The sequence below is a fragment of the Marmota marmota genome, unplaced genomic scaffold, assembly GCF_001458135.2.
Source record: "Marmota marmota marmota unplaced genomic scaffold, marMar, whole genome shotgun sequence".
Taxonomy (NCBI): domain Eukaryota; kingdom Metazoa; phylum Chordata; class Mammalia; order Rodentia; family Sciuridae; genus Marmota; species Marmota marmota.
The window spans coordinates 37,158,974-37,172,058 of record NW_026000026.1 but is presented as its reverse complement, the minus strand read 5'-3'; the positions used below and the strand labels follow the sequence as shown (position 1 = coordinate 37,172,058).

At 37.6% G+C, this 13,085-nt stretch overlaps 1 long non-coding RNA gene across 1 annotated transcript in view; it reads right to left on the bottom strand.

Annotated features, from left to right (window-relative positions):
* The window catches only part of LOC125619178, a 66,653-nt gene that overhangs the window by 27,572 nt on the left and 25,996 nt on the right, over window positions 1–13,085 (bottom strand). Inside the window, exon 2 of the long non-coding RNA XR_007350689.1 lies at window positions 8,816–8,982. This is a non-coding gene — a long non-coding RNA (uncharacterized LOC125619178). The remainder of the gene's footprint in view (window positions 1–8,815; window positions 8,983–13,085) is intronic.

Genomic DNA, 13,085 nt, shown 5'->3' with positions numbered 1-13,085 from the left:
TCTCATATCTCAGTAACAATTCATGATATGAACTGATACGATAGCTGGTAATCCATACTCTGAGTGTTTTAATCCCTCCTTTCTCCTCAATTAGACCTTCACTCTCAAAACGTGAGGACAACACCTTATTCAACTTTCTGAGCAGCCTCAGCACCATGCCTTTCAGTGGGCATTGTACACTACATGTCCGGTGAAACCAGTTAGAGGTCGAATTTAATAAAATCAGAACCAAATGCATTCAACAGCAGAACCTTCACTTGGGTGAACAGAGCAGGTGGAGATATGCACAAATATACTGAAAGTAGAGTTATCAGGGAACACAACGTACCAGATTAGTTGGCTCAATCTACTGCCTGGGAGGTAGGTTCAGGAACAAGCCTGCCCAGCAATCTGGAGGTAGGTTTGACAAATAATTCTTCCCTGAATCTCTTGGCCTTACCCATCAACACAAAGCTCTACCTTTGCCACCACCAAACTGTCCCTGCTTGTGTTGCTTGGCTTTCCATAAATCAGGACAACTATTCCTAACTCGTGTCCTCAATCAGGTCTAGAATTGGGAAATGAGGAAAAATAGCTGGCATCTGCTCTTAACCTGATGATAGGGTTGATTTAACCCTGGAAAGCTCTTTTCAAAACCACCTGGCAGTATATCTCAACACACCCACATACATTCAGTTAGCATTTAAAGGACTTTCATAAATCACCAGGTTCTCTAAACTGCTACATAGACAGCTGAATTTTTCTTGGCCATGATTAAACTGTTCATGCCATCTTTTCCCCCGCCTTGTCAAAAAATCAGGGAGTTCAGGACCAAAGAAAAGAACACTTTCTCTTTCCATTCTTAAGTCTTTCTCTACCATTTAATGGATATTGAGTTGGTCCTTGCAGTGTTATTTATAATATTGCAGAATTGGTAAGAAACCTAAATCACAAAGGAATGGTTAAGCAAAGTATTCCATTTTCACAGGTTTATTCATAGAAAAGTTTATACTAATGGGAAGGCACTAGTAGTTAGATCACTAATAGTAATAATTTGGGTTATCTAAATATGGATGATGATTTTTTTTGTTCTATTCATAATCCATTTTAATACATTCTGAGCATACATTCCACTAATAATTACATGAAATAATTATCCATTTTACAAATTTCTAAAAAAAATGAATCCATGAACATATTACTTTGGGGAACATTACTTTGGGGAATAAATTATTAGAGAAGGGTATCTGGGTAAGAGAAACATTTCACACCCATTCTTTGCCCTAAGAAACATGACATTTACCTATTCTGAGTGTGTGTGTGTGTGCATGTGTAATACCCAGTTGTAATCTTCATAAATGTTTAACAACTAATTCCAGTAAGAACCATGATTTGTTGCACTTCCTGATTTTTATGATGTAAATACCCCTATGGTAGCCACTGATATGATATCGCTGAACATGGGATTGAACAGAGATGTGTGACTGACCTCACAAGGCCATAGGAACTGAGCCAGCTCCAACATATCACCAGGTTTTATTTTCCCATTGAAAGCCTCTCTGAGTCACGGGCTAAAAGTGGCTCCTAGAAAACAGTTATCCATAGTAGTCTCCAAGGAGCACAATTCCCAGATAAGACAAACTCACCAAGACACAAGCTAAAAGGAATAGATAGGTCTGCATTACCTGAACACAACTATCTGTGTTCTTTGAGTCCTTTTCTGAAAACCAATCATTTGACATTCCCAAATGTCAAATAGGAAATGGTGTGCTGGACTTTGGCAAAAGGAATAGGCAAGATACGAAGAATATTAAAGATGGATAATAACATGTGAAGAAAAGCAGTGAATGAATTTAGGATTTGCAAGTAAACATGAAAAAAACAAACTATCACTGGAAAATTGATTGAGAAATTGCCAGGCTGGTAGGGACCTTGGTGAATATCTAAACTAATCATTGTTTTCATAGAAAAGAAAACTGAGGCCCAGAGAGTTGATGTGGCTGGTACAAAATCTACTATTATGCATATCTAAAAAGAACAATTTTTTTAAAAAAAATCAGGTTTCAATTCAATAAATTCTGACTCCAAAGAATCATTTTTTGCTATTAATATTGTTCCAAATAAAAATTCATACAAACCTGAATTTTAGTAGATTATAATATGATATCTCATGTCAACAAGAACTCTGAGAATGTTTTATTATTTTTCCCAGTGAATAAGAAGTAAAGTTTTTATTTTTAAAAAGCATTTCAATAAGTTTATATTCTAAGGGGAAACTTTTTTGACACCAAACAGAAAGGTGTTGATGTTCACTGTAAATAAAAGTAAAGTCTCTCCCAGATTTTCTCTTCCTGGTACAAAATAGAAGCCAGCCTGCCACAGTTCACCTCTTACGATCTCATCAAAGGGAAAACATCCTAAGCACACACTGAAAGGAAGTCATATTTTTTACTTTGTTGCTGTTAAAGTCTTTGGAGAATGAAATCTGGAATTGACTTCCACAGCAGGAAAGCCAGGCAACTTGCGCTTGCTGTTCCTGCCAGTAGGCTGCATCTTGTCACAAATGACTACATTTCTCAGTGAAAATCTGACTGCTCTGAAATCTCCTAAAACTATCCAGTTAGAAATAAAACAGGTAAAAGCCAAATTCAAATTCACATTTATATTCTCCCCATCATTTTTGCTAATTTCTTTTTAAGAGACTGCAGGGTATACTAAATCTTTGCTAATTCCATGAGTGTGTCTTGGGGTGTACAAAACAATACACACATGTCAGATGGAACACAACGGTATTTTTGATTTGTCAATGTGACTTAAGTTAGGATTTCAATGAAAAGTTTCTCCTTTGTAGCATGCAAATATGCATTAATATTCTTTGTCAGTGGATAGAATATACATTTGGTCTCAGGATGACAATTTGTAATTCATACTACAATATGGGCAATTTAAAAGAGAAGAACAAGTCTAACACTAATTTAGGGGGACCAAACAAGAGTGTTTTGCAATTTACTACCAAGTTAGAGAAGCCCTTTCCTCCTCTTGTTTCCATTAGGGAGAAGCAAAAATGGGTGGATCTTGAAATAGCCTACATTTACCTAGAACCAATGAAACAAGTAGAATCTCATTTCAAAAATATGGCTGAGTACCAAGTAACTGTAGGAAAAAGCGTCAACTGATAACTTTCTGTAAAGGGAATATTCACAGCTGGTGAGAGTGATTTGGAAGCAGATCATAGGAAAAATAGTTTATTTTCTATCACCCTAAGAGGAATGGGTTGGAGACTACAGCTTGCTTTTTCCAGTCTCTTAAATCATATCAGTGAAAAACAACAGCCATTACACAGCAGGAGAGAGAGGAGGGCAGAGACAGGATTCGAGCTGTATCATTGTAGAGTCAAAGACCCACTTTAGTGTTGTGGTTGAAGGTTTGAAAACTAAAACAATAGATTTGCAGTTGACAGCAAACTCACAGGATTTTTTTTCAGATCCCCATGTCCTTCCAAGTCCCTTTTACATTATTAAAGTCAAAAGGAAACACGAGACATCATTGTCATTTTACATAAAAAGAAAATGAGGCTCAGAAGACTTTTAAAAAAGACTTTGTCAAAGTCATAAAATAAGGCACAAAACTGGCATGAAGATCCTATGTTTTGGGTTCTCCATCCAGTGCTCTGACGTGGCATAATAACCACATTTCCTGCTTAAAATTCTAGTTGGATTTCCCAGTGGAAGGAATCTAGCTTACTTTTTCTTTAACACATTTCCATAAAAAGACTTTTAAAAAAATCAAGATCTTGGAGAAAATAACAAAAGGACATGGCTTTGTTTTTGAGAAATTTATTATCTGAAATTTAAAATGTGGGCATCCTTTTATGTTAACAATATACAGACTTAAGAGATCTGGGTCAAGTACAGGGAAGGTCAAGAGAAATCTATTTGCACCACTTGGCAAAGAATAGCACATTTAGGAATACTGGACAGGGGTCCTTAAAGTCTTTGGGGCTTAATTAAAATCTCAGTAGTCTGTGTGGCTTTTGGTAGTGCTCCTACTTCTGTTTCCTAACTTTAGGGAATGAGAATTTGGCCTTAAAGCTACAGACAGCTGTGAAACTGAATGCTCTATTGGAGCAATTTAAATAGCACATTTGGCCCTTCAGAGGTAACTAAATGGGTTTCACTTCTACAGATTTATAGAACTTGCTCTTTTTCCCAAATTTCTACCTCTTCCGGCTGACTCACTTCCTGCGCTTTTGAATTGAGTCCTTCATTACTCCCACTCCCTACAGTACCTAAGGTAAACTGGGATTGACTTCACACAAGGCTGGGAAAGCTAATTTCCTTTCACATGCTAGAATTTAGCCAGCTCTTTTTACATAGCAGCATAGTGAAAAGGAAAAATGGCAGGTAGTCTTGACTCTCAGCTTGGAAATTAAGGTATGGTGTAGGAAATGGTTTTCAACTGTGGCTGCACATTAGAGTCCTCTGGGGGAACTTCTAATAATCTCCATGGAAGGCTGCTTTCCACTTCAGTTTCAATCAGAAGAGATGGGTGAGACCCAGCCATCAACAGTCTTTATGTACCTCCTCCAGTAGGTCTAGGGTGGCGCTAAGACTAAGAACCAGAGGTTTAAAACAGTTCTTCTCAGTCTTTGGTGACCATCAGTTTCACCTGGAGTCTTGTGGAAACACAGACTTCTGTGCAGCCTGAGGAGTCTTGGTGCTACTGAAACTGTGGCCCCCAGTCAACACAATGGCAATACCTAATTAAGAACTTGTTAGAAAGACAGATTCTCAGGTCCTACCCAGAACCAGATAATAGCAGTGGATGGAGCTGATGAGTTTTCCAGATTACCTGGGATACTAATATTTGCCAAAGTTCGGGTACCAAGCTGATGAGAAGGGATCTTATAACAATGGTAACAACTGAAAATATTGACATTGTTAATAGTCTAATCACCCATTAGCTGATCCATCTGTCATTTGATGCTGTGAAGCCGAGATAACTGTCCAGGGCCGGGTTAAATCGATTTGTAAGCTGATTCCTCATTCCACTTTTCCATCTGTATGAACCTTTCTGATTATTTCACAGACAGTACACATCCATGCTGAGGTCTCCATGGAAAGCGAGGCCCTTCTTTGCTAGGTTAAGTCTTCATGAAAATTAATGGCAATATGTCTGTCAAGCCCCTAGATTCTCATTTTTGATCAAGGTTGGAGAAGTGAAGCTTAATTTGAAAGCAAAGCCCATAACATTTCCAGGGGAATAAGTGCCCAGGATAAAAATATATGTGGGAAACCTTACTTATTGCTCCAGCTTCAATCAGGAATGTGTTCTCATTCAAACTTCTAGCCTGCCTCTTGGAATCTAGGCAAAGCTCTGGACACAAAGCAGATAAGAAGAGCTTTCTCCTGGACAGAAAGTTCAATTCCATTCTTCAGTCTCTCTTTCCCCAGGATTCTTCCCTAGATATAACATCATGATCACCTCTCTTGACCTCTATTATCCAACAGTTCTCCTGAAGTTATTGAGCCCAGGATTTTTATTTTTCCTTTCAACCATTATCTTCCTTTAGATAAAACTTTCCCTTGAACTGAAGCAGGACTTCAAGCCACTAACACCTCCAGTCTTACCACCTTTATCTGAGAGCAGCATTATCAAGCTCTGCCAAATCAGCTCCTTTTAATCAGTGGAATTCCAAAATAGGGTTCAGAGAGGATCTGATTAATGACATAGGAATCATAACTTCCAAGTCTCTATCTGTTAGTTCAGTCCCCAAAAGCTTTGACTATCATTTTTTTAACACAAGTCAATTTCTTTTTTCTTCCCTAATTAAAATGCTACCTCACTTCACAGTATGTGGTAAAAACAATCACTAACGTTTCAGACACTTGATTGACATCAGGGAAGTACACTTGAAAATTAGACCAAATATTTTCACTTTGAGAGTTTGAGTGGCAGGACCAGGAATTTGGCTTTTTCTAAAGGAAGAAAGAAACATTATTCTGAAGCAAAGCTGACATTGAAACTCCTGTTGGAGAGCAGCAAGCCTCCTTGTAGGTTACACATAATATTTTATCATTTCCCACCCATCTTGGCTTATAAAAATGCAATAGGAACAGAATGCTCAGAATTAGAAAAATATGTAGATTAATTGCAAAGAAACCTTAGACAATTGCAAGCTTCTAGCTTGGGATGTCTTCAATGTTACAAATCTTAATATAATACCCTTCCCCCTTAAAATTGTATTTAAAAAATTGGGTTCACTTTGCATGTTGATGTTCCTCCTCCTTAGGAAGGTGCTCTGTAACTAGGAAGTTGAATGCTAATGCAGGAGTTGCTATGGTAAGCAATCTTTTCTATTGAGCAGGGAATAGTTATGTGAATTCCTAAATCAATAGTCAAGGAGACTAAACAGGATGCAACTAGGTATTGTAGCACCTAAATATAGGCTTGGAGTTAGAAGATAATATCTTCTCTGTAAAATTCTAATATAATTATAGATGCCTCAGGAAATTTTGTGTTCACCTTTTGAAGCTGATTGTTGATATTTTTTTCAAAGTTTTTACATAACCCTCTAACATTTGCTTAAAAAAAATAAATATTTCAGCCAGATAAAGCCAGCTGAGGAGGGGGAAAAGAAAAAGAAGAAAAGAACTTCTGATATTCATCACTGGGAAAAGGAGTTTACAAATTTAGACCCTAATTAAAGAATGCATAATGAGCCAGATGTGTTGAATGGACATTAAATAACAGTAAAATAGGTATGCATTTAAAAAATAATCAAAAATAGAGTTTTGCTTCATTTATTGAGAAAAATTAACTGTCCATATGATGTCCTTAGAGTTCTTTTCCACCTGGGAGCAAAAGGAGCTTATCTTAGAAGACTGCATCAACAGATCCTTTGCCTCCTATTTTCTAGTTGGATTCATCCAGTGGTGGACACCAATAGGAGACTGGACTGATAGAAAGTGAAGTTTGGCTCCCTTCTGTCAGTTGGCTACAAGTTGGCTGATTCCCCACCTACAAACACAGCTCCTGGACGCTAGTTGTTGTTTCTTCTCCCAAGCCTTTTCACCCTAGGATTGATACAGAGCCCTTGACTCCTGCTAACTGCAGTGGCTTCTTGATTCGTGCCAGTTTCCCTTAATCCTGTAAACACATTCCTTTAACTTTCTTCAATTTCTTTACTGGAGTGTGCATCTGATTTCTTCCAGGGTTTTGAATACTACTTTTAGTCTATTTTTTACTGAGATAAAAACTTTATTAAAAAGCATAACTAAATATTATTTAGATGCACATTTTAACCATATTATGTATTGCATAATTGTTCCATTTGGCTATCTCATTAACAAATTCATTGAGATCATTTATACAGTTAAAAGTGTTCCCTGTCTTACTTGTACTCTTAGGAGCCACTTTGTATCATTATTTGTATTTGAATCATGTCCTGTTTCCTAAAATATTTTTATGTCTTATCTACCAAAGTGGAAACTCTGTGGAGGAAGTTTTCCAACTGATTTTTATACTTACCCAAGGACAGTCATACAGCAGACAGAATGGAAAGTCTCATCCTGCTATTAACTAAGGTGCTTTGAGGAAGTTTTCCTCTGCACATTTTGTCTTCTTGCTCCCATGGGTCACTTACATCTATCTGATATGTCCTTTGGAGTATGGTGACCACTTCAACATTTATTCTGGCTAGTCTGGAGGCTCTTGGATAAATCTGTCAGTTGTGACTGACCAGCAGACACTGCGCAATAAAGCTCTCAGAGCCATGAGAGATGATGAGATATGGTATTCGGTAGAAGTAGTAGTGCCTTTCATTCTATCTCTTACCTCCAAAGAGTCTGTCCTCCCTCAAATTCTACTTTCTAACCCTCTGTGTCTCTCCACAGAGAGGCAGATATGCAAAAATCTGTAGAGAGACAATACCATCTCCTGCCCTCACAGAGCACTAATCTCATTAGTATAGCCTTTGAGCTATGAGGCCTGACTCTCTATGAAGAGAAACTGGAACCCTAAAAAGATAGCAATTTTCCAAATTCATCATCCCAGGAGAATGTTGAGTGATGATGCGTTAGACTATTTTCCCTGTCTATGACAGTTTTGGCGGCAAAGATCCTCATCTTTTACAAATCTATGAGTAATAAATTGCATAGAGACCCAGGATCATAAAGAAGTTAGTGCATCTTCAGAACTGCCTAATTCCAACCAAAGAATAGCTTAGGCCCAGAAATATCTTAAGCTCATTTGGGTTTACTGAGTTTTAAATGGCCAGTCAAAATCACACATATCAAGGAGTAAGTCTAGTCCACCCTAAAATAGACCCTGTTAAATAGAAGCTGAAAGTATCAACTGAAGCTGAATACACATAAATCCTATGACACCATGCTTCTACTCATAGCTGTGTACCCAAAAGACTTGCGTGTGTAAGTTAAACAGAATATCTATAGTAGAATGTTTATAGCAGAATCATTCCTAATAGCTAAAAGCTAGGAGCTTCCAAATTGTTCTTCTCTGTACAGAATACATAAGTACATAAATGTTACATAGAATGAGAAGTAATAATATACAACTATATGCAAAAATATGGGTAAATCTCACATAGTGGTAAGTGAAAGAAATAAGACACACAAGAACATACTGTATGACTCCATATATCCAGAGCACAGAAACAAAAAAATTAACATGTTGGCTGAAGTTGGGGTAATGGATGTACTTTGAGGCATAGTGATGGGAAAGGAGCCTGAGAGGGAGGTTCCATCATCCTATCAATATTCCATTTCTTGATTGGGATAAGGTTGGAGTCTAATATATTTTCATAAGGTTAACATACCTCATAGATGAAAGGGTAGGCAGGAGTCTTCACTGATTTAATGCTGAATCATTCATCTATAGGCGACGAGCTTTTAATCTTCTTTTAGAATAGGAACAGAGTTGGATTAATGGGAGGTTCATCCAGGCAGCTGTCTGAGGTGCCATTCTATAAGGAATAAGGCCTTCCTGGGAAGAGACAACACAGAAAATTATGTTTTCCTGAATTCCTTCCCCAGAGAGTATTGTATATGCTTTAAAACAATCATTTGACAATTAGTTAAATTTAGTAGTAGATTCCAGAAAACAATGGCAAAAAAATTTTGACACATACCATTTGATAATAAGGGTAAGTTGAATAAAATGACCAGGATTCAAATAACCTCTGTGATAGTTGAGTCAACCATTTAGTTTGGTTAACCCTCTCTTTTGCTCTTTGGACAGAGCATGTATCTGGGCATCAATGGGAGGCTTATCCTGTGGCTAATGGAATGTTAGCAAATCCACTAAATCATAGTCTTCATTTATAAAGAGAACATGAATGTTTTGTCCAGTCATATGAACAATGAAAGGAAGAAAGGCAATAAATACATAACAAAGCTATTATCATCTTGGTTTCATAGGCAGAGACTGCAGATTCTTCATTTTTAACAAGCTCCCAGGTGGTGCTGAGGATGCCAGTTGATGTACCACAGGATGACTACAAGGTGTTATACTGTAATGTCTTCACCTTCAAACTGCAGACCATCATACTTACTCATAAGACTGTTTGGGGGCCAAGTCAAATGCTGCATCTAAGTGGCCTAACCTATGCACAGTGAATGGTCATTTCTCTTATTAATTAATTCCCTGACCCAGACCATAAAAAAGGAGAGCAAATACATGTGGATAAGCATTATATAAAAAAATACAAGATAGAAAATAAGAGGATTTGAGTTCAATAGCATCTCTGTCTCTTACTCGCTATGCAAACATGGAAAAGTCATGTGTCTTCTGTGACTCCCAGTGTTCTCATTTGTAAAAGGAGACCATGGTCTCTATTTTAAGATTAAGAAGATTAAAGAAGGTCTGTTCCCTGAAAAATGGTGGGTTCCTGAAATGTGTAAATAAAATCCGATTGTGTTTTAAAATTAAGTATATAAAAGTGTTCTGTGACACTCAAATATACTAAATAGTGGCACCAACGGATAGCAGCCTCCTGTGGGTTTCCTTGAAAAACCAACTGTACATGTCACAGAACAACTTGACAGGAGGTTGGTAAATGTCTAAAACTGCCGGGAGCAATTAGAGAATGGGTTTCTTTGGAAAACATAGTTTTGGTCATGCCATCTTCCTAAAACTCTTCAATGTCACCTCATCACATTTAGGATAAAATTATAAATTCTCAACAAGGCCTGCATGATCTAACCACTGACTGTTGATTGCTTCAAATGCATACTACTTTCTGGTCACTGTCCACTTTTCTTCATTTTAGCCTCCTGTCTCCTTTTATAATGCTTTCTTTTCCCTTGTGGCTCATCATTATTAATGTGCATTTTGTTTGCATATTTTTTGACTCCAGCATGAAATTTGAAGATTTATGGGGAAGGAATTTTGTTCCTTTAATTTACTGATGTATCATCTATCAATACATAGTAGATGCCTAATAAATGTCATGAGTGGATAAATGAGAAATACTACAGCATGAAAGTTCTGACTTTTAAATAGATATATGTAAATATTTGGTTGTCCACATTGATGTTTCATAGAAAGTTCTGGTTTTTTACATTCATTCATTTGTGTATTCGATATTTATTAAGGAACTTTGAACTGCTAGACACTGTGGTAGATTCTTGGGATACATCATTAAATATTCCAGATTGACTTCCCTGGGAAATAAACTCTGAGCTAGAGATTAGCAGAGCTGGAAGCTTTAAGGGAATGTTCTTGGGATTTATATCCAAGAAGCACCTGAGAAGTTGAAGGGAATAAGCCTGGGAAGATAAGCTGATCCAGAGAGAAGCAATTACAACAGTAATTGCTGTAGTCTCAGCCCACCTGCCATGGAGTTATAGAACATGGGTACCCTTCAGAGTTGTTCCAAATTGAGGTAATGAAGTCAAGTTTGCCTGTTTGCCTAGTCACTGGGTATGGGTCATCCCTGAGGAAGGTCATGTCACTGGGCAAGATGAAGCTCTTCAGCAGAGCACAATTCCAAGAAAACTTTTGAGCTATCAGCTTCCCAGGAACTGGGAAGGTTCTGAAGGTGGGGGCAGTGGCAGGGCATCATGATGACATTCGTTGACATCAACTACAGATAACAAAAGGAACAGAGAACTTGTCTCTAAGAAGCTTTTGTCCTATTGTGGGAAAAACAAACTATCAACCATAGACAAAGTAAATAATTTACATAGCATAGAAGTGATAAATGCCAAAGAGAATATAATAAAGAGGAACTAAATACCAGAGGGAAGCAGATGGGCAGGATTTGAAAAGGACAGCGTAAGCTGCATCATACAGGTACAGTTTAAGCAAGATCTTGAAGGAGATAAGAAAGCTGGCTTAGCAGAAATGAACCTGGAGGTATAAACACCCAGTCAGAAAGCATCCCACTATTGCAAAGACCATAAGGCTTGGCTTACCTACAATACCCTCCTCCTAAGACCCTGGACAAATAGAAGTAAGTGGGACCTAGTCACAAAGAAAGAAAGGGTGACCTGTGACCTTTAGATGAAAGAAGAATATAGGAAGAAGAGAAAAAGAAAGAAGAAGGAAGAGGAAATGTCTGTCTTTTTTTTCTTTTTATTCATTTACATAAAGTTGTAAACCTAATTTTCTAATCAAAGCTAAAGCTACACTTGGGTTGCTCTGGGGGAATCAAAACGGAGTCTATTTGTTCTTTGTCTTCTCTGTCTTCATGGAGATAAAGTATATTTAAAAAAAAAAAAAAAACAAGCAAACATGACCACTCTCTTGACTGACATCTGTCTATCTTTGCCCATTTTAGTTTTTCTTTATGAATTCTCTAAGAGGCACCACTCTGAAAGGGCATGTCATCTTACATGGAAGAAAGAGTATTTGTGGGGGAGTGGGATATGGCAAGAGCTTAACTGTGATGAGCACAGTGAATACACTGCTGTATCCTCACTTTGTTCAGAGGACCACCCTATTAGATAAGACTTTGCATGGCTTTATCTTTGCATCTTGAGAAATGCTGGAGTCTGTGGCTGAGCTGAGGATACACATTAAGTGTCTGGCAAAGGAGCCAGGTTGGAAATAGTTTTTCCATGTTCTGAGATAAAAGCATGGACAGCCTTGTATCCCAGGACCTTTCTTGTGTAACCAGGAGCATTGCAAGGGCACTCAGCGAGCAGGTATATTGTCCTCTAAGGAGCTCGGCTGGGGATATGTGAGGGATAAACGCAGTGACTTCTTTCTGTAGTTGCTCTTGAAACAAGAATAGGCGCTTGAATGGAAGTGGGTCACAACTGCTTACTAGGAATTTGGATGTAAATTTAGGCAAGTTCTTCTAAAAATTTTTTTAAAAAATCTCATGTATTTGTTCAGTTTTTTTTTTTTTTTTTTTTTTTAAACAGGAAAGTTTCAGGGACTTGGGCTGTGCCCTTGAGAGGAGAGGAAGAAAAATAATGATTTTATGAGCACCAGATCACAGAAAATCATCATGACTTTGCATTTAGAAAGGACCATATGTTTTATCAGAGCCCTGGAATGAAGGAAATGGGACCTGGGGGCCAATTTTAAACCTAGACAGTTGCCTAGGCATTTTGCAATGGTTTTAATTGAAGCAGGAGTGGGAACAGTGTTGTCTGATGGAATGAGGCCTGAACCTAACATCTAGACATCTTTGCATTTTCATCTCACACTGTCCACTTTTCAGATACACAAGGCAAGAAAATGCCTTTATCTTCTCTGAGACATGAAGATTTCCTGTTCTATGCCCATCTAACAGGAGAATAGGGAACAGCAAAGAGTTTAGGGATATATAATATATGGAGTCTTGAATCAGTATCACCAGTACCAGAAGTGAGGACTTGTGTATAAAGCTCTTGTTGGATGGTGGTTCTAGGAGAGACTTGTAAGTGAGGGAAGCTAGTATGGCAGGATCCCAGTGCAAAGCGTAAAGGTACTTATCATATATTAAGCTTGCCATAGCACTTGGCCCTTATCCTCTCAGCTCCTAGTTCTCGTGACCACTACAAAATAGGCACTCCCTGTATGTTTCTTTAATTAATCTGTTAGTTTTAATATATATATATATATATATATATATATATATATATATATATATATAT